The sequence below is a fragment of the Protopterus annectens genome, chromosome 3.part0 (assembly GCF_019279795.1).
Source record: "Protopterus annectens isolate FY-2018-M chromosome 3.part0, PAN1.0, whole genome shotgun sequence".
NCBI lineage: Eukaryota > Metazoa > Chordata > Ceratodontiformes > Protopteridae > Protopterus > Protopterus annectens.
In genome coordinates, this window is record NC_056731.1 from 186,329,849 (window position 1) to 186,352,599 (window position 22,751).

The 22,751-nt window shown below is 41.7% G+C and overlaps 1 protein-coding gene across 1 annotated transcript in view; it reads right to left on the reverse strand.

Moving 5' to 3' along the window:
- Window positions 1-22,751, reverse strand: part of WDR37 (WD repeat domain 37) — a 1,467,838-nt gene that overhangs the window by 106,054 nt on the left and 1,339,033 nt on the right. The window lies entirely within an intron of this gene.

Consider the following 22,751-nt stretch of genomic DNA (forward strand, 5'->3'; position numbering starts at 1 on the left):
GGCTGGAACCGACCTTTCCACAACCAGAGTTACTGACAACTCTGGCTCCGAAGGCTCAGCGAAGCTCGGAGGAGAAACATCGACGGGGTGTGAGGGCACATTAGGCTCCAGAGCCGACTGGGATGGAGCCGAAAGTAAATTTGCCAGCGCCAAAGTCTGAAGCAATGTCCTCATCAGGAAGGCTCCTAGAGGACCTGGAAGATAGAGTGGGGGACCTAGATCGCTGGAATATAGGCGACCTAAGAGTTGCGGAAACTGGTCGGAGTTCAGCTGACCGGCTCCGAGATGCAGTCTCAGTTATCGGCTCCGAAGCTCCTGGAGCCGAAACTGATGGATCCACAATGGAAACCTCTGTTGGCACCGAGACCAGTGGAACAGACGAGGATGTAGTCACTTTGGTAATTTTGTCTGGCGGCTCCGACGACACAGAATGGGTGGGAGACCGCCATTTAGTAGCTTTTGGTTTATCTTTCTTGGAAGAGGAAGGAGATTTAGAGCTGGAGGATGAAGATGCCAATTCCTCCTCAAAGGAATGTTTCAATAGTCCTTTCAAAATAAGTTTGTTCTTCCTCTCCTGAAGAACACAATGACTAAATGCATGACAAAACAGGCAAGACTCTTGGTGTTCATCTGTAAGGACATTTTCTGGGCACATTTAGTACACATTTTTTAAGCCCGAAGGCTTGCGATCCTTAGTATCTTTGGACATAGTGCAATAACCACTAAGAACAATGCACAACAACTATATTCAAACAGATAGAACAGCACCGTACAGACAAAAAGGCAAACAGAGGACTAGGTCCTCTAACTTAAATGGGCCTAGCCTTAAGAGGAGAAAAAGAGATAAACCGAGGACTAGGTCCTCTAATTTAAATGGGCCTAGCCCAGGGAGAGACAAAAAACAGAACAGAGGACTAGGTCCTCTAACTTAAATGGGCCTAGCCCAAGGGGAAAGGAAACAGGTACAGAAACAACAGCACAAGAGAAGCGATGCAAGGATACAATAGGCCAATGGAAGAACGGCCAATCAACGTACAAATAGTGCACACAGTAAATGATGCAGTAAATAGTCTAAAACAGACACGGACTGCAAAAAACACACTAAACTACCAAAAAAGTTTTTAGCCAACAATAAACTAGTAAAATACATTGAAAATTTTCACTTAGCCACGGCCAAGAAGAATCACGTCTGAGCTGAACGAGCGGCAAACGAGATCTGGGTTACGTTAGTGATGCATGATGGGATACCTCCTAGCCACGAGCCAACCAGAAGTTTTTGAGTTACAGTATGGCCGAGTCGGAGCCGAGGTTCGGCTCCGACCCCAAGTGTAAGAATGAAGGTGAGACAGGACTACAGAACATACATTATTTCATGATACTGTCTTAAGGGAGCTTCAACAAATCTGCAGACTTATGGACCACACTTGGACCTTACCTAAACTTGCAGAACAAGACACTGGACTTCACATTTGGAAAAGGCAGATGGCTGGTTATAAAATATATGGTATGTGTGCAGTCTTGCTTTGTACTTGCACCTTGTTTACTGCTTTATGTATGCCTAACTGGGACGCCCACTCCCTTACTTCAACTTTCCACTCCCTAAGTCTCCCATCTTTATTTCTGAGGAAGTAGATAAAAGTGTTTTAAAGAAAGCTTGGGCACTGCTTCGGAGCAAAGTACTGATGACACCCTGGGCAGAAACCAATTACAGTCGGCAGAAAGAACAGCTGTACATTGAGGTGAATGGATCTTAAGAAGACTAGGCAACAGTTTATTAACCAAAGTGTAAAAAAATACAACACAGCTAGTTATTGAATGAGCTAAAGTCTGTAGACAGAAGAACCCAATAATCCCTTATCAAAGGAAAGTACGAAATTCTGCTAAGCAGCAGTTACAGTCTTGACTTTATATAGTCTTGGTTTATATTCAACAGTTTCTCCAACATTAGACTAAACCAGGAAATAGTGAACAGAACAGTCTGGCTTACAAATAATTCAGTGACCACCTCTGGAAGGAATGTGAGATTAGTGCAGCAGAGACTCAATGGAAAAATCAGGCACAGCCCTTCAAAGCAAGGGTCTGCAATTCTGATATTTTCCTGGCAAATGTGACAGCCATTAGAAACGTCACACTGTGAGACAAAAATACTAATGAAGACTGAGGCTTAACTTACAGTCACATATTCTAGGACAAAATTAATGTTCCAAAGAAAAGATGTCAATTTTGAAGTTACAGAAGGAGGAAGCCGCAAGGAAAGGTTTTAGTAAACATTAAATAAATGAATACTTTATCAAAAAGTTAAATGAAAACCCAGAGTGATAACTGCATGAACGTTAACAGAAGAATATTTTGAGAACAGCACTACATAGATATTTTGAGAACAGCAGTCGATAGACAAGAGGTAATATAAGCTCATCAAATACAGCAGTCAAAGCTACAGAGAGTCTCAAATGGGAGAAGTGTTTCCATTCTATAGACATGGTTTTAGCAAAATCTCTTGTGAATATTAAAAGAAAACTGGATATTTCATTTTAATTGTTTAAACAAAGTAATATGGATTACAAACTAAAGAAAAAAAGCTTTTAATAACTGATATCAGATGTTAAGTCGGTGGCCAATCTTTTGTTCCCTCTATGATTTACACTGCAGACGTTAGGACTACCTGCGGGTAAGATTTTCTTGTTTGTCAGGCAACACTTCCCTTTCCCAACATGTACCACACATCTCTCACCCTTTGGTTCAGATGTCAACACAAACCTAAAAAAAACAGGAAGAAATAAGCAGAGGAGAGGAGAGTAGAAAGCAGAGGTAATAACACCAACAAAGTGAAGGGTGGAGAGAAGGTATGTTACAGAAGATGGACATTCTTCTCGGAGTTCCATCATTTAAGCCAAGTACTTACATTTTGTGAATGAAGAGCAGAGCATTATTTCTGATAAAACCTAGGACAGAATCCTGAAATAATCCTCCTTGGAGGCCAGTCTTACGTGAACATACCCCCTCGCAAACAAGTTTAAAGGAAGTCCAGATTGCACCTCGCTCAAAGGACCTTAACCTGGTGTGTGACATCAAAAGAACTTGCCAGAGAGACAAATTTGTCTCACAGAGGTTGCCCCACCTTTGGAACAAGCTTCCTACTGATGTTAAACAAAGCCCCTTGTTGGCCCTATTTAAGCGTAATTTGGACGATTTGGATGGGAAACCAAAATTAACCTCAGGGGTTCCACCTGTGTCCCTCTTGGGCAGGAGCAATAGGTGCTGAGTTTAGTGTCTGCTTGAACCAGACACCATTGGGAACACAAGTTGGATAGGCTTGTAAGGGCCCTGGGTCCATTAGCCTAGTAACCATTTAATGTGGAAGCACAGAAAAAATGCTATGAAAGCAGACACTGCTCTAGTACAGCAAGCTCTAGTGGTGTCACTGGTAACCTTTCTGACCAATTTAGATCTGGCAATGGCCACAACTGGATGCCATCAAAGAAAGCTGGTTCTGTCCACAAAGTAGGTGGCCACAGTTACAGCAGTCAAGGAAAACACCGTTAGACTCTGTGACAACTTTAGGCATGAAGAATGTGTTACTTTTAAGTGTCAAACTTTCGTTTTGGGAAAATAGATAAGATTTGACTCCGAGAATCTTTTAGCTAACGAATGCTCACCAAAAAGATCAGCAGATGCTACAAATTCAAATGTTAACAGTAAGCTTCTTAAGGGGCTGGTTCACTAGAAGGAGCTGCAAAGTGTGTTGTAAGAAGGCATTTCAGACACTCAAGGAAGCCAGAGATGTGGAATCCTGAGCAGAATGAAAGATAATAATGGAGCCATGTGAAATTTGATGGAAAAACAACACCAGAGTCAAACATTTTAGATAAAAAGGTAACAACCAAAGGAAAAACTGGGTCCATCCCTGGGCAGACAAATCTGTTGACTGATGGCCTCAGAGGTAAAGTAATACTGAAAAGTACATTTTCAGAAAGGCCGGAATCTTTGGCAATGATCGAAAGGGGCAGAAGGCAAGTAACCAGTTTCAATGAATGAATCTCAAAGGCAAGGCTTATTTGATGGGTGAGACAGTAGTCTCCCGATAGGTTGCTGAAGGAGAAAAAGGTGCAGAAGAGGAATCCTGTCCATGCTAGAAAGCAGCTATGAGAATCACTTTGCGAATTCCTGCCTTCTGGATAAACCTCATCATCAAACAAAATGGAGAATAAGTATAAATGAGATCACTGAACTACTGGTGGGCTAGGGCATCTCTGGTTTGTCCTCCCACAGACAGTATCAGAGAAAATAAGTTATGACACTTAGTGTTGGATAGATAGGCAAAGGGGGCAAACAATGGGGATCTTCAGTAAAGAAAGATCTGTCTGGTCACAATCTAAGTGACCAGCATTTGAGATGTCTATCAATTTGTCCTCAGATGTGCATCACCACCAGACAGCAATGTAAACTGATCACCCACTGCCACATATTCATGGCCTCCTGGCAAAGCAGAAAAGAGCAGTCTTCTCTGGTTTACATACCAGACCACAGTCGCACTGCCTGAGTGAATGGAGAGGACTCCATCTAGAAGGGAGTCCTGAAAGGCCAAAATTAAGAGGACAATGACTTGGAAGCAAGACTCCTAGGGTGTTCAAGTTTCCCCTGGAAATTATGTTCAGTGAAATGCCCCCCATGCCACAGCAGTCAGACCTGGGGTAACTATAGCCTAAAGAACTTTCAGCCGTCAGTAATTCCTTGTGCAAAGACTCACTGGATATACCCATAGAACCACGTGACAATGTGTATGATATCCAATAAGATGTGATGATGATATTGATCCACTGGAGGCTCATCACATGGAACCTACAGGAAATAGCATGAAAATAGATGCTGCCATAAAACTCAGAGCCTTGAAACAAATCTAATAGAACTATCTAAACACAGAATATTGTACAAACTGTTTGCTGTAGTGTCAGGAGCACATCATGTACTAAAAACACTCAGCAATCTGCTCTATATCTTAAGAACAGTCTATGAATATTAGAACATAGACCAGAAGGAAATGCAATTTCATGAAGTTCATTGTCTCTCTAAGAGAGAAAAGTTTGAATTCAGACTGTTTTATGTGAAAAAGATATTCCTGCGATGGCAGAGCTAGGAGTCCGTCTTCCAAGTAAGGGAAATATTTGTTCCCTGTACATCAACTGACATAAAATGGGTGACTACCATGGCAGTTGGGTGGAGGCCAAACTGAGTAAGGCTCAACTGAAAGTGACTGGCTCTGACCAGAAGCACAAAAACCTTCTCAATTTCTTGGCAATCTTTATGTGGAGGCAGGCATCTTGTAGGTCTAAACAGCATGTTCACTTTCCTTTTGAAGAGAAAAAAAAAAAAGATGAACTATACCATGACCATTCAAAAGGTTTCTCTGAGACTGACTATATTTAGGGTGCAGAGTTCCAGAATGGGTCTGATGTCTTTTGTTTCTCTTGGCATCAAAAATAATTTTCACTTCTTCCTTGCCAATTGTTCAGGTAAGTCATGCAGCAAGGGTAGGAAAAATACACAGAAGGGAGGAAATGGAAATGAAAATCCACTGAGTATTATTTTGATTACTCATTTTGTCCTTGGAGAGCCTTCTGAATGCCTGGGCATAGCCTCCAGAGAGAGATAAATGGGGAAGGAGTCAGGACTGCAGCAATCTGCCTTGAGGCTGACCGTGGCCTCCTGATCTCTGGGGACCCCAGTCTCTGTACCCACAGGAAGGCAAAACTTAATACCCATACCCAGAGAACTGAAAGTCTTCCCATGATCTTTCATATATTAAAGTGCTCAGAAACGTAAGACATTCCTTAAAAGGAATATCTATGACAGTCACTCTGATGTCCTCGATGAACCTGGGTGTTGACAAGGATGTCAGCAGATGGTAATGATGAATCTGCTGATCCAGCAGCTCCTCAAACCACACAGTACACCATGTAGACCATTAGACTGTTCAAAGTAGATGATGCAGTTGCTTGGGCACACATTTTTTTTCCTTCAGTAGACCACTAGTGTCAGCAGTCTTCACATAAACATTTCCTCTACCACATGGTGTAATCAGACATGTCCCTGTGGAAATAAATGTGGGTGTTAAGAGTTAACCACACATATGGACAAGTGAGAGGACATGAAAATTAAATTTCTCAATGTGTCCAGCACCCAAGACTCCTTATCAGGAGCAAGACAAGTGCAGTTCTGATTGGTGGAAATCCAACTAAGGACAGTTGCAAATAATGACATCTAGTTTAACAGTCCCTGCTCAAACCACACAATCTTAGAAATGGAGAAAATCCAATCTGCCTTACTGGGATCAGTAGTCAGTAAATTACAGTTTTCATACAGAACCGGTGCATTGTCCTTTAGAATGTCCACTAAGGAAGGGGACACCCAAGAGAATGGAGGAGGAAGTGGAGCAACTGGCAGGCCTTCTTCGGTTTGCAGTGTGGAGAGACATGAAACTGGATGGCCAGCCCAACCTCTTCTATTGTATTTGGACAAACTCCACTAATTTAGGATTGTCCTGGAGGAAAACTGGCACTATCATCATTGTCAAGATCTTCCATGAGAAGATCAAAGTCAGCTTACAACTGCTTTTGTCTTGGGCAGATAGGTTTGAGCAGCTTTTTCCAAAGGAATAGACGATAAGTGATGAAAAATGTAGCACTTAGGGGAGGAAGGTAAAGACGTCTGGGACACCAAGTCAGAAAGGAGAAAGGCAGCAATCCCTAACTAATGGGTGTTCAATCAGCAAATCGCTCAGCCAATCTGTTATAGTCTATGGCTGGATGTTGTTGGAGATTGCTTCACAGATCTAGAAGTCACTGGTATGGAGAAAACTGAATAGGCAAGTAATGATAAAATGGGTGGTGTACTGGACTATGACAAGCACTGAAGGGGTGCTTTACTGCTTTATTATTTTACTTTACATTTAACTGCTGAAGATCACTGATCCACACTGATCATTTTCAGGCCTGCCCAGTAGTCACAGAAAATAAAAATCTATACAATTTACACTAAAGCTGAACACATTTTACACAAAACAGTCTGACTGAAGAATGGTTTATATCCATTTAGCAGCTGTATACAAGGAATTACAATAATTTCAATATTTAGAGTAACTACAACACTGTTAGTATTTACACTAATTAGTCAACGATGAATGAATGGTGAAAGAGAATGAAAGGAAGGAGGTAAGACGATGGGTGCAGTTGCCTTAGTAGGGTAAGATAAAATTGAACAGAATAGTTCCATCACTTTTATAATTTAACTTTTATGAAAGTCTGTGAATTTCATTTAATTTTTTAGATGTTTTCAATTCTTATGGAATTTACGGTATGAGTGAAGTACTTTTAAAGTATAACGCACTGAGCGCCAAACCCTTGAGCCAATAACACAGAAACTCTGTTCAGTTAAGTAAAGTTTGTTGCCAAGGATTTTTAAAAGGAGATGGACAATGAAGAAAAAAGACTTCAGAAACCACTGATACCAGAGCACATCTTTAACAACCAGTTTGAAACAATAGTGCCCTCGGAAAAAGGAAGGATCAAAATCTGTTCCAGAGGGAGCATTTCATGATGTCAGATGGTACTACTTGCAAAGAAAAATCAAATTTTTTAAAGAAATAATGATTTTTAAATGTTATGTTTACCAAATGCAGACTTTCAAGAGACAGAACCAGTGTGTGGACTGTGAAGAAAAATGCTTTGTCTAAAAAGATGAAAGCACCAAAGAAAGAAAAAAAAGGCTTGTAATTCTATTACAAATCTTTGGGAAGTAGAGGCATTCTCTGACAAACTACTGCAAAAAATAATGCAGTGAGTTTCCCCCAAGTAATAAAGGCACTTAATGTGCCCATCAACAGGTAGAACTGTCTGACCTCAGGCAAATTTGGAAGAGACAGGAGTAGGTGTCACGGACTTTGGTGAGACAGGCCTAGGCCCAAACACATAGAAAGAAATAAAAGGCAAATGTTTTCTGTAAAGAGAACATTTTGTGAGAATTCACAATAGAATATGCACAAGAGAAAAATCACATACTTACTTTGACAAGAAATCTCTCAAAAATATGAAAATGTATTTTTTAGAAAAAGAAAAAAGCTTGGGGCCATTTTTGTAGAGTGCAGCACAGAACTGGAAAGGACAGGTGTGTGATACATGACACAAGGAGGAGAGAATGCTAGACAGCCTGTGAAACTTTTATCTGACAAGCAGTGCTAATGCCTGTAGCACAAGTTCTAGAAGTTACCAAACACTGGCTACAGCAGTAAGGAATTACGAGTGCACAGGTACAAATGTGCAATGTAGACACACAACATGCTTAAAGCAGCATTTGTAATTACATCCAACTGTAGCCATGGCATGCCTAGCATGAAAAGTGGCTAGATATATAGATTAACAGATAAATACAGTACTCAGTTGCACACTGGGCAGGATTGCCTTACTGATTATACTTGGCCTACACAAAGTAAAGGTCCCTCTTGTACTCTTGGCGCGACAAGCACTGTCCTGTCAAATTAGCCTATTCTCTTCCCTAACAGAGCATACAGTAAGAGCCTGCTATCATGGGCAGTTTACCATCATCTCTCTGGGCAGCCTGATACACATGGGCATCCTGAGGCAATGTAACAATTGTATCATGTATACTAACAACACTTACTTGGAGGCAACACTCTCATGCAAGAACAAATTGAATTCTTAATAGGTAGTCAGCACATGTACACTTCCCACACTAAATAAGGACATGACACATAAACCCACATATGCTGAGGTACTCACGAGTAACTTAGCAAGTAACTTACCAAAAGATCACAGGCCTCCCAAATGGAAACCACTTAAACACATAGTGCAAAAAATAACCACAACACATAATAAAACACACAGGGTTCCTATCAGTTCGTCGAAACTTCAGCAGTTCGAACACCATATGTTTGAACTGTGAAGTTCGAAAACTGATTATCACGAAGCCACTGAACACCGAATTCTTTCTCAGGGAAAGAATTTGGTAGACCATTTCTGTGGCTTCGCAATTTTCAGCACTGTGATGAAAAGTTACGGGTCAGATTCAGGGAAGTGTGCGACTGTGCCGAGGTTAGGGTTAGGTGAACTGGGGTTAGGGCGCAAGTGAGGTGGGAGTGCGACAGTGTGGATGTTAGGTTTAGGGTGCAGGTTAGGTGAGTTAGGGCGTGGGTGAGGTAGGTGTGCGATAGTGTGGACGTTAGGGTTAGGGCACGGGTTAGGTGAGTTAGGGTTGGGGGCGGGTGAGGTGGGTGTGCGATAGTGACAGACTTTAGGGTTAGGGTGGGATAGGTGAGTTAGGGTTAGGGCACGGGTCAAGTGAGTGTGTGATAGTGACGGACCTTAGGGTTAGGGTTTAGGTTAAGGTAAGTGGATAGATAGTAGTGTATGTGCGGTTTAGAGTAAGGTTAGATGTAGGATTTTAAGTGTATGTGTGTGGATTGCTGTTTTTTTGGTGTGCTTATGTTGTGCGTGTGTTTCGTGGAACAGCGATTATTTTAACTGGGAAAAAAAAAAATCGCTGTTCTAAGCCTTTGATGATTTTGCAATTCGAGGTTAGAAGTTTGGACAGATGGTGTTCGAACTTCTGCCGTTTTGACAAAGTCACACACACACACACACACGCACACACACACACACACACACACACACACACACACACACACGCACACAAACCAGTGTCTCAACAAATAAGCCCATGAGGCATAACACTACAAAACCTAATGTATTGGTCACAGGTGACTCCATTGTGAGACACACAGATGTTACCCTCACCAGACTGGATAAGGAGCAGGTTATAGTTAGCTGCCGGACTGCTGTCAGGATCCATCAAGTCACTCAAGCACTCAACCACAACTACTGGTATGACTCTGTCATAGTCCATGTGGGGGGGTGAATGACTTGAGATGTACCTCACAGGACTATATGAAGAGAGACATGACTGAGCGCTCTCAGATGTGTGTCACAGGCAGCTAAGCCTTAAGCAGCATTCTACCTACTCCAAAGACGATGCCACAATACAAACAAAAAATGATTGACTTTAACAACTGGCTTAGCTTCTGGTGTCAGTCCAAGGGGATCCACCATCTGTCAACCTGGGAAGACATGGTCAACAGGCCACGCTGCTTTGCCAGAAATGGTCTGCACCTGTCTCCTCTGGGCTTTCAGATACTGGCAAAAGCATTATCCCCACCCCATTGTGCCCTTTTTACATAGTCCCAAAATAACCAATCTCCAAACATAAAATCCTCTCTAGATAAACCCAAGGTACTGCTTCTTAAGGCTAGGAGTCCAAACAAAAAGCTGCACTCCCTGTAAGCACTACTTACTTTGGAAAATGTTGACATCTATGCAGTCACCGAGACATGTTCAAAGGTGCGTAAAGTACCCCAGCCATGCAGGGCTGCAATGCCTTCCATATTTTCAGACCACAAGCTGAGCCTGAAAGAACCAAAGGAGGAGGTGTATCCATCTTCAATAAGGATAAGTATTCCTGTAGACTGGTTAAACAGTATGACTTTCTTGAGCTACTCCATGTCCAATTAACTACAGGCAAAGCCCCCTACCACATCACAGATAGCTACAGGCCCCCCACCATGAAACAGGAAAAGCATACCGCATACCTGGACTTACTGGAGTCACTTGCCATACAGCCCAACACATTACTCAAGGGTGACTTTAATTATCCTACCATCGATTGGAAACGTACATGACCACAAACATGCTGGCTCAGAGGTCCTCGGACTATGTCAATGCAAATGTTCTGGAACAGCTAGTCAGTACACCTGTAAGAGGCTCAAATGTCCTGGACATAGTACTCACTAACATGGGAGAGCCCCCATGTGATGTCCTCCTTGGTAAGATTGGACCCCATTAAGCTCAAAAATGCTTAAGAATTTTTCAAAGATAAATTACTTCCTATGAACTGATAGCATAGGAAGTTTCAAAGCTCCCGCGAATGTAGACAACACATACTCCTATGCAGAGGTGTACACCAATGACCTGTATAACCACTTAAGCAGTTGTATAGAATTGTCTGTACCTGACTGGATTAAAACCAGGCCTTGACGAAAAAAGCAAGCCACCTTGATGGGATGCCTATTATAAACAGGCTATACAACAACGGGAAAGAAACTAATGTCAAAGAACAACAGGAAACTGGCTCAGCACAGGAAGAAATTGCTCTCTAGCTTAAACAAACAAATTAAGAGATCTTGTCAAGTCCTCCAAAGCTAATTATGAAGTAAAATTAGTCTCCCTAACTAAGGATAATCGCAAGGCATTCTTTAACTATGTCCAAAATCTGTAAGGGAATACCCAGCTATGCGCTGAACTGGTTGTGGATGGCACCAACCATACTCAACTAGACATAATAGCCAACCTGCTAGCTGACAGAACTGGAGCAAACTTCACCCCCAGTTTCCCCCCAAAGTACACCTGCCACCATTCCTTAGCCTATTATCCTAAGACAGCAAGTCATCTTGGCACTCTCCAAGGCCAAAAACATGGCATCAATGGGACCAGACAACATCCCTGTTTGCCTTTAAAACTACTTACAAGATGACCTAGCAGACTCACTTGAATCACTATTTAATCAAAGCCTGCAAACTGGTTATGTTCCGGTGAAATGGATGACAGCAACAGTAATCCCTTTGTACAAAGGGGGACCATCAACCGACCCTGGGAATTATAGACCCATAAGCTTGACTGCAAGGCCATGGAAAGAATCACTATGGACCTTATTAACAAAGACATAGGTAATCTCCAAATTCTGAACCCAACCCATTTTGGATTCGTTAAAGGTAGATTATGCTTGTTAAACATGGCTGACTTCTTCAAGAAAATCTCCAAGGCCCTGGACAAAGGAAAAACAGTGCATAGCACCTATCTTGACTTAGCCAAGGCATTTGACACAATCCACCACTCAGGTATTATAGAGAAGCTCTCCCAGTTGGGAATTAACCCCTACATTACCAGATAGGTAGCCAAGTGGCTCAATGACAAAACTGAGTGTAAAAGTGGGTGACTTCACGTCTATCAAAAAACAGCCACCAGTGGCATACCACTGGGTTCTGTGCTGGGCCCCTTACTGTTCAGAATTTATTTCTGAGAAGTCCAGGCAAACTTGGATGGCCAGTGGCTGACCAAGTTCTCTGCCGACTGCAAATTGGGAGCAATCACAGAGTCTCCCAATGATATTCATATACTGCAGGCAGGGTTAACGCAGACAAATGATTGGTGCCAAAGCCACAGACTAAGCATAAATGCAAAAAAATGCATTATTATTCCCTTTGGGAAAGCCGACGTCCCTGCTAATTACATTATAGACAGCGCCCCCGTAAGAGTAGACCCAGTGGTAAGTAATCTAGGTACTCTGGTTGATAACCTGAACTTTGACCATCAAGTATCCATAGTATTAAGGAAATCCCTCTATGGGGCACATCTTATGAGTAAAGACATCGCATCTAGATCTAAGAATGTCATAATTCCATTATACACGGCACTCATCAGATCATTAAATGAGTACAATACTCCCTTTTGCATGCGTTTCACCAGACACCTACAACAATTGGTGAGACCACAGAGGTTTCTCACCAAGAAATTACAGGGTCAACAAAACAAGTCTTATGCAGAAAGACTGAAAGATCTGTCACTGTATTCTGTCACTGACCCTGGCCTGATGGAAATGCTACACATTCGTAAAGCAAACTCCACAAGGGTCATTCGATCCAGGGATCTTGACCTAGCCCCTGACATGAGCAGGTCATGCTGGAGACAGAGATGCATCTCCCACAGACTGGCACTTCTCTGGAACAAGCTTCAAAGTCATGTGAAACAGAGCCTCTCCCTGACCCTCTTCAAACACAAGCTAGATCAATGGATGGGTGATCACAAATTCACTCCTGGGGTGACTCCAATGTCTCTCCTGGAGGAAGTCGGTGTTAACTACCATAGAGCCCTACCTTTGTAAACTTCACTTACCTAACCACTGACAATTGTGGTAACTCAGGATAAAGACGGCTAGGCATGTAAGGGCTCTAGGGCCATAAGCCTAGTAACCATCTATGAATCTATGACATTGGATTACCGGGAAGGTCCAACTGTGTAGAAGTCCATTTTAAACTGAGGCATGTGGAGAAATGCTCAAAATTATTACAAAACATTTTAAGAACAATAATTCTGCAGTCTTCAAAAATGAAACAAAAACATCTGGAGTTTAAATAATTATAACAAATTAGACATAATATAAAAACATTAGTTAAGAACAGATACGAGTTATATGACAATCAATTAATACTTATTGAAACGTTAAGAGAGTTGGTAGAGAAATTAAAAGTTAGTCTAATACAAATACAAATTGCAATACAAAGTAAGGGAAAAACAGGCTTATGGTATATAGAGAGAAAGTCAGGGAAGAAAATTAGATAGCAGTAAGAAAATAAGTGAAGGGAGAGTAAGGAGGTATAAGGAATGAAAAGGTACTTGTTCGCATTTAGGGATATAGTTATCCTTGTTTTTGAGCAAGAATAGAGCCAGATAGCTAGAAGGTCTTTCAGACTGGCTTTGAAACATGGTAGGGAGGGTACTGACCTGATGAATCAGGTAAGGAGTTCCAGGCCATAGCAACCTTATACAAGTACAGACAATATACAGCAGATTTGCTAGGTTTGTAGACACACAGGAGTTTTTGGTCACTGGATCACAATGATCGACTAGAAACATACTTGTCTTTAATGTTTTTTAGTGCTGGACTGTATTTCAATTTTGAGTGGTGAGTTATCAGGAAAGGGGTTGGGTTGAATTTTTGGCCGTAATGTAACAGATTTCTTTAATGGCTGTCCAAATTCTTTTAGGGTTGTGTTTAGTATTATTCTGAAAGTTATTAAACTACAGTTTTTGTCTTCATTTATTTACTTTTTAGCATGGCTGCAAAGCATTCTGAAGTTTTCAAGATATTGAGCTGTTATACTTTTGCCATTCTTTCTATACTTTTTCGATATCCTTCATCAGAATTCTACTCTGTTTGGAAAGCCAAATTACATTATCTCAGTCTCTTCCTTCTAGGAGGTGCAAGGTTGTTTAGGATACTTAGAAAAGTTGTACTGAATTCAATTACAGCATCGTCTAAGGGAAGAATTTTTAGGAAGTTCAAGTTAATAGACAGTGTAGTAATGAACATTTATGGGTTAAACTTGGAAAGGTTATGTGTTTTGTAAATATGCTGTTTATCTGGAGGTGTGAGATATCTAGTCATATAGACTGGGAGTTGATCACTGAGAGAGTCTGACACTGTACTTGTAGTGGAGTATTTGCTAGGGTCTGATAGTAGGATCCAGTCTAATAGAAAATGGGATGTCTTGCTATAATGTGTGGGGCTATTAACTAGTTGTGCAAAACCATATAGGTCCATGCTAGATGTAGAGAAGTTACAGTTTGTGTCCAATCAATTGACATTCGCATCACCTAGTAATATTTTTTCATGTGGAAATATTATGGATAGCCAATGTAGGATATCTTCCAGTATACCTGTACTGTTACCCAGGAAGGATAAAAAGGACAGTAATACATTGCATCTTTATAATTGTTTATTTTGAGGAAAGCAATAAGAAGCTCTGCTGAACTGAATTTTGGTGCTGGTTTTCTGTAAGGGGAGATGTGGTAGGTACTGGGAAATATTAAAGGTATACCATCACCTTTCCTGTTTATATGATCATTATGGATGACATTATATTCAGGAGGTATAACATTAGAATTGTTTATGCTGGGTTTAAGCCAAATTACAGTTACAGTGAGAACATCAGGCTTACATTGGGTAATCCAGGCATGTAGTTCAGCAGTTTTATTTTTTATATTTCTAACACTTATAGCAACAAAAATTAGATCACCAGGGTTAGGAATTGGCTGTTGTTGGATCACAGAAGTGTGTGGGAAAGAATTAGCTTTATGTTCAATGTGACACATACAGCCAGGATTAGGGTGTGCATTACTCCTATAAGGATTTTAGTACACTGGGGAATTATGCACACTTGTTTCTTGGAGAAGATTCTTGCACTCAATTTTGGTTTGGTTTGAGATTAAGTACAATTAATCAGCCTGCATTTGGAATAAAGGTGAGGGGCAATATTAAATAGGTTTGCTGCTATGTGTGGAGAATGTAAAGAGGAAGTATGGATAGGTGCTTAGGACAGAGTTGGAGAGATATTGTGCGATATTACTGAGTCATGGTAGGATGAACAATGGCACAGTAGGAGGAGAATAGAGGATAAGCTGAAGAGTAGCATAATTAAGTACAGGAATCTGTATTTTATAAATGTCAGGTAGTGGTAAAGTAGCAATGATGAAGGAAACAAGAAGCTGCAGGAAAGTATGAGATTCAGTGATGGTGGATTCTGAAAGCTGTAAAAGGTTAGGTAAGGAGAGAATTGCATTCTACAAAAGAAGAGAGGTAGGTTGTCCTGGTATCTTCTCTGGAGTGTAAGGAATACAGTGGCACTATAGGCTAAAGTATAATAATGTGATCAAAACAAGAAGGAGTGAGGGTTTACTTGGGAAAAGAAAAGATACAATGCGGAATAGATAGGTACTATTAAGGCGGATTGTGGTTATAAATGGATATAGTGAAAAGCTGTATGGGAGGGAGAAGAATAGTTGGGAATGGGGATAGAAATTAAATAGAGAGGGAAGTAGGAAGCAGTATGTACAGAAGTAGTAAGCTCATTGAGGGGTTGGAATAACAGTCACAAGAGAAATGTGCATGTAGAAAGTATAATTTTAGAGTAAGAGGGGTGGATAGAAATTGGGGTAAGGTAAGGGACTAGAACAAAGCTGTGTGGGCTTCCCTCAGATCAATTTACAACAGATCTCCATCAGTTTAAAGCCAGAACAAAGGAATTAACAAAGAGATACAAGTAAAACAGGTTTTCTGTCATTTCCTGATACTAAATAACTGGCAAGGAAATTCCAGCTTATTAGGTACATAAAACATACATTTCTACTCAGACTGCCTTTCAGCGAAGTAACTACAGAAATAAATGTGGTTGTCATTTCATGAATTTTATGATGTAACAACTCCACACAGATTATTAGCGCAGAAAGGAAATTTTACAACTGTATCTATCTCCAATCACAAAAGAAAAGTACATAATCATCATTATGACCTTCAATTACTGCATTCCAGGGGTCAAAAGACAGAAGAAAAATATACAAATGTCTTACAACCTACAGTTAATTGCCATCTTTTTGAGGCGTAAGCTAAACAGAAGAGGCTTAGCATATTTTAGTCTGCTTAACAGGACAAATTTTTGGACAGGTTTTCTGGTGCAGCAACCTTTTAGAGGTTGGCTGGCTCCTTTTGAAAAGGAGGTACTGCAGAATTATAATTGAAGGACATGTTAATTTGACCCTTTTCCTGCCATTTTTCAGCATCTGGATTAAATGCTAGGATATACTCACAAAGGGAAAGTAGACCTGTATCCAGAAAAGGTCCTAGTCGTTTTAGACTTAAGTATTTAGTACCAGTAAAATAGAACTAGTAAATCCAACCAAAAATGCTCATTAGAGGTAGGAAATGCACCAGAGAGTGGTATCTCTCTGCCTTGTCAGCCAGCGTTCCACTGAATCCCCAAGACATATATAGTAGACATTTCAAATAACTTGTAGGCAGAAGTTTGTTTCTCAGTCCTTTATTAGTGCATCTAAGCATTTGGTGTTACAGAAGATTACAGGTTTCAGTCACTGTTTTTACTGCATAGTAAATGGGAGTGGTTAGGGCTACTAGCCAATCGGTGTGTGTAGGTGTGTAAGAGTGGGCTGAATCCCTTATTCAAATTCATGCTGAGAAGTGAACCCAGTCCTCACACTCCCACTGGATTATCAGAGATCATAAATCACCAATCAGAATGTTTACAATTCCATCTATAGTTTTAATAATTTAAATAAACCACCAATCAAAATTGTTACAATTCCATCTATAGTTTAAATAACTTTCCAGCATTCAGTCACTAAAATGCAATGTGCAAAACAGGAGTGTCCACAAACCAAAGTAATTTAATTCACATGTTAAAAGCAGCTGGATTAAAAAAAATATCTTTGAAAACTACATCCAGCATATGTGCTTTCTCATCTTAGGATAACTTGTTTGATCTCTCACTCAAGCATCCAAATGACTGTTCCAGCCACTACTGCCCCAAACTGTCAAGAGAATCATATGAAGACCTCTTATTTTATCTGCTGTTTTTTATTAATTTTTGCATTACGACCTTTCCACTGAGTACATCATTTTACTTAAAGCATGCTGAATTGGACCCAGACTTGTTTATGGTATGCAATCATGTAGGTAAGACAACTAGTAGCCCTAATGGTTGAGTAATAGAGGTATACACCTTTTCCCCACCTGTTCAGCAATCTCTCTTCCCTTTCAAAGGGAAGCATTCCAACATTTAAAGAACACTTGTCAGAAGAGGATAAACCACATCAGCCTACAAGATTTAATACAAAAGTGAGCTGTCTTTTATCACACTTACAAGGTCCTCATATGTGGGTATACAATACAATGATGCACTAAAATCCTCTAAAGTCAGATACATCTTTAATAAATCTTTCCCAGAGACTCTGGAAGTTTAATAATTTCTAAATACTGTTTCTTAAAAGAAGGTGCATCTGTGGTAGGTCAGATTAAAAGCTCTCCAATATTTTTAGTTGTTTATTTTATTTATTTATTTACTTAAATTTGTTAACCGGGTAATGTCTGACTGGGCAATAATTATGAATTAGGAGATACCAATTGTGTACTGAAGAATCTTCATGATCAAATTGTCTGAATTAAATGAAACATTGTTAGAGGGAGTAAAAGTTTTCTTTGCCATTAGGAAAAAGAAGAGAAAAACCTAATTTTTCTTACTTTTTGAATCTTGAACCTTTGCTGGTACCAGTAAAAGCTCAAAATTAGTCAAGTTATATTCTGACATATACCGACAATCAACACCAGTGCTTGATGTAGTTTGCAGTTGCAGAAATAATTTAATTCAGCACTACCTTACAGGCAAAGAAGGACTTCTTACATACAAATGAGCTACCACCTCTAAGAAGATGTGGCAGCATCTTTCACAGTAAAATTCAGACCACCTACTTCTTTTATCACTTATATAATCTTATGTCACAGTTTACTGATGACACAAGCACCAATGAAAGTGCTTGTTTTATCACTTTTCTCATCAGTGCTGATGTTGTTAGAGATTCTGAATATATATTTAAGGCAGATTTCACATCCCTGTTTTAGGGAGTTACAAATGGAAGTGTGCTAGCCTCTAAAATACATGTAAAAGGCCAAAGATTCCTTCCTTTTTCTAACGGAGTCAGTTCTTTTGTGAACCACCTTCTTCATCATTTGAACCTTGGGCTCAAACTTTTAAACAAAGTACCTTTTCTTTGACTTTGACTCAAGGAGCTTAAGGCACTTTTAGTGAGATATGAATTTAAAGCCTAAAGCCTCCTTAACTTTGTGGAATATTTAACCTTGTACAAAGGTCATACTCTCTTAAATTTAGCTAGGGTATAAATAAAGCATGCATGTGGCAATACTTGGGAATTATCTAGCTACCACAAGCACACTTACTTACTGTTTCAGAAGACATTTTTCAGTCTGTAATAGTTACTGACCTTAATATCAGTGAGCAACTATAATGATAACATAAGCTAAAACTGAAGAAAAAATGACAATCACAATGTTTAGCAAAGGCTACTTTGTTTGTGTCTTTCGGCATTTCCCGGTTAGGGGTCGCCACAGCGGAACTCCGGTCCACTAATGATTGGCAGTAGATTTTTATGTACTGGCTTGCCGGGCCTAACGCACAACATTCAGTGAAGGAACGCCCATTCACGCATGTCGCCACACAGAAGACACTCTGAGAATCGAATGGGCAACGTCTAACTGTGAGGCGACAATGCTACCGCAGCACCACCACCGCAGTACTATAGCTAAAATTATCAAAAGCCCACCTGAAGAACAAATTACACTAATTCACCACAGGGAAGGAAGCTACCACTTGGAGAAAATCCAGCGAGGAAAACGGGTCATAAGGAGTGGGTAAACCCAAACGTTAAGATATATTGTTATAGGGATTCTCTCCTTGTCTTTCTTGACAACATATGGCCAAGCAGGCAAGCAGTTAAGACACCAAAGAAAGTACAGTTGTGTACACTTACCATACATGTAGATGTTTGAGTGTATTCACTGTTGGAGTCATCACATTTGGGTTATCTCTGCTAGGGTAGCCCACGGCCAGCCCGAATACCAGAGACTTAGCATTTCTGCATCGGTTGCTGTCACTTCAGGACTGACATCAGGTTGTCAGTAGTATAAAGTAAGGCAGCCGATGCCATTACATCAGTTTTTCTTGCCCTAACCTGTCAGGAGCCCACAAAGTAAGAGGCCAGGTTCTGGTGAAAGAACCCCACCAGTGGAAAATAAATATCAATATGTCCCTTGTAAGGAAAGAAGAAAAAGAAAAAAGGGGGATGGAGGGAGGGAAACCAGGACTGCATCAGTGAATACACTCGAACATCTACATTTATGGTAAGTGTACACAGCTGTACTATGTTCTTCATGTTTCACTGTTGCAGTCATCAGATTTGGGTAGATTCCCAAATCTAAGGAAATGGGTGGAGGCAGTCAAGTAAACTAGGGGCTGGCTAGGATGCCCTGCAAGGCTGCAGAGGCAAACCCTGCCTTGGATTTGGAGAAGAGAGGCAGGTGGGTACTGCTTGGTAAAAGTGTGAACAGATGTCCAGGTGGCAGCCTCCAGGATGCCCCTGGTGGGGACTCCTCTGAGGAAAGCTGCAGAGGTGGAGTCTGCTCTGGTGGAGTGTGTCCTGACCTCCTTGGGGGGAGGCTTACCATGCTGTTTATAACAGAAATGGATGCAGTGTGCTATCCATTTGGAAATGGTTTGCTTGGAGATGACTTTGCCTTCTGCCCCTGTAGCAAAGCTAACCAGCAATTGATAAGACATTCTGAAGGATTTAGTCCTGTCCAGACAGAATCTGAGCTGTCTGTGCACATCTAGAGAGTGAAGAATTCTTTCACCCTTGTTCTGGGGATTAGGAAAGAAGGTGGTCAAATGAATGGATTGGTTGAGAGCCACACTGGACACCACCTCATCATGAAGGATGCATTAGTTCTGAGGGATACCCTGTCTGCATTGAAGATGATGAAGGGTTCCACAGCCATGAGTGCATGCAGCTCAGAGACTCTTCCGGCTGAAGTGATGGCCAGAAGGAATGCTGTCTTCCAGGAGAGAAATTTTAGCTCTGCAGAAGAAGCTGGTTCAAAAAGGGGCAAGGTGAGCTTTTCCAAGACAAAGTTAAGGTCCCAAGCTGGTGTTGGTGCCCTTCTGGGGGGCCTCAAGTTGCTAGCCCCTCTGAGGAACTGTTTGATCAAAGAGTGTGAGAAAAGGGGCTGCTCAGTGGGAAAATGAGCAGAAATAGCAGCGCCATGAATTTTTATAGAGGAGAAAGAGGACCACTGTGCAGGTCAGCTAAGTAATCCAGGATGGTTGGGATGGAGGGCTGTGCCGTATTGGCTCCCTCAGCCTGGGGCCAGTGTTGTCGGGGCCAGTCTGAAGCTATAAGAATGGTTCTTGGTTTTTCCTCCCTTATTTTGAGCAGTACCCTAGGAATGAGAGGTAGGGAAGGAAAGGCATAGACCAATAGATTGACCCAAGGGAAGGACACGGCATCCACTTTCCAAGCCATGCTGTGATGCTCCCTGGTGCAGAATTTGCTAAGCTGATGGTTGGTGTGGGAGGCAAAGAGGTCAACCTTCGGGGTTCCCCATTTCTGAGTTATTAGGGTGAAGGTACTTCTGCTGAATTGCCATTAGTCTGGGTCCAGAAGGTTTCTGCTTAATTGGTCTGCCAAAGAGTTGAGAGAGCCTGGTAGGAACTGTGCTAACAGGTGTAGTTGCATGGAAGAGGCTGTGAGCCAAAGGGTCATGGCCAGCCTGCATAGAGGGTAAGAGTGAGTCCCTCCCTGCTTGTTGATGTACCACATCACAATGGTGTTGTCTGTTTTGATCAGGAGAACCCCTGGAGAGAGAAGGGGTTTGAAAGCTATCAAAGCGTGCTGCACAGCCATCATCTCTTTTTGACTGATGTGCAGAGGGATTTGCTGTAGGCGCCATTGGCCCTGTTTGCACCTGATGTCCAGGTGTGCACCCCAGGGGCGTAGTCTGATGCATCTGTGGTGAGGGTCTGGGTGGCAGGGGGTGGGGAGAAGGGCAGTCCCTTGTTGTGGAAGCATGCTGTTGCCCACCAAAGAAATTCCTTTTGGAGGCAAGGAATTCTAGGTAGAAGAGTTTCCAGATCTTGAGAGTGTTGACACCAAAGGCTCTTTAGGTACCACTGATGTTTCCTCATATGCAGTCTGGCACATGGAATGAGTAGTATGCAAGATGCCATGAACCCCAGAGCTTGCAGGATCTTCCTTGCAAGATAGCTGGGGCCTGGTGGCTAGTTGAGAGAAGTAGGGTCTTTACAAAGGCCAGGTGCTTGAGCAGCTTTTCCTGGCTGTCTGCCTGAATAAGGCAGTCATCTAAGTATGGGCAAATTCGAATATTTCTTTGTCTGCAAAAGGCAATGGCCAGAGCCAGACATTTTGTGAAAACTCTGGGATCAGTAGATAAGCCAAAAAAAAGTGCAGAGAACTGAAAGTGTTGAGATTCTGCCCTAAAGTGGAGATATTTCCTGCATGATTCCCTGACAGGAATGTGGAGGTAGGCCTCTTTTAGGTCTAGGGTGGCTAGCCAAGCGTCCTTGGAGAGAATGGGTAGCAGCTGCTGGAGGGTGAGCATTTTGAATTTTGGGATCACCAGGAAGGTGTTTAGAATGGACAGATAGAGGATGGGGTGCCAGGTGCCCTCTTTTCTCGCCGCCAGAAAAAGTCTGGAGTAGAAGCCTTGGCCTATCTGTTCTGCAGGAATGTGCTCTACTGCCCTCATAGAGAGCAGGGAAAGGATTTGCTTTTGAGCCTCTGCCCACTGATTTGATGGTAGGTCTGGGAACCCTTTTGGGGTTGGAAGGGTGTGGAAGGAAAATTTGTATCCCTGAGACACAATGTTCAGAACCCATTGGTCCTTGGTAATGGTGGCCCAGGTGCTTGAGTGAAAGGAGAATTTTCCTTCTAGGGGTAAGTGAAGGTGGGCAGAGGGGGGGTGGAGGAGGTGAGTAATTTGTGTTCTTACCATAAGGGGGTGGCTTAGAACTCCCTGATTTTGAAGTGGAGGTAGTCCATTGCTTAGATCTCTACATTCCCTGGGGCTGCTGTCTGGGGGGGGGGTCTATTTCCACGGGGCCTAGGCTGGGCCGGTTTACTTGGAGCAGGAAAGGACCAGTGCTTGGTGGGACAATACCTGCTGAACCTAGGGGGCTGGACCTGTAAGAAATCCTTAACTGTTTGTGTAGAGTTTGCTTTTTCTTCCATCTTTTTTAAGACCTCTTCTGCCTTAGTGCCAAATAAGTTATCTTTGTGCAAAGGGAGCATCCAACAATTTAGATTTGACATGGTCTGGCAGGGGTTGTTCCTTAAGCCATGCATGTCTTCTAATAACAGATCCAGTGACTGCTGCCCTGCAAGAAGCTTCTAAGGCATAAAAACCACAGTGCAAAGTGTGTTTAGTTACTTGACTTGCAGAATGCATTAAGTCTTGTAAATCTTTAGATTTTT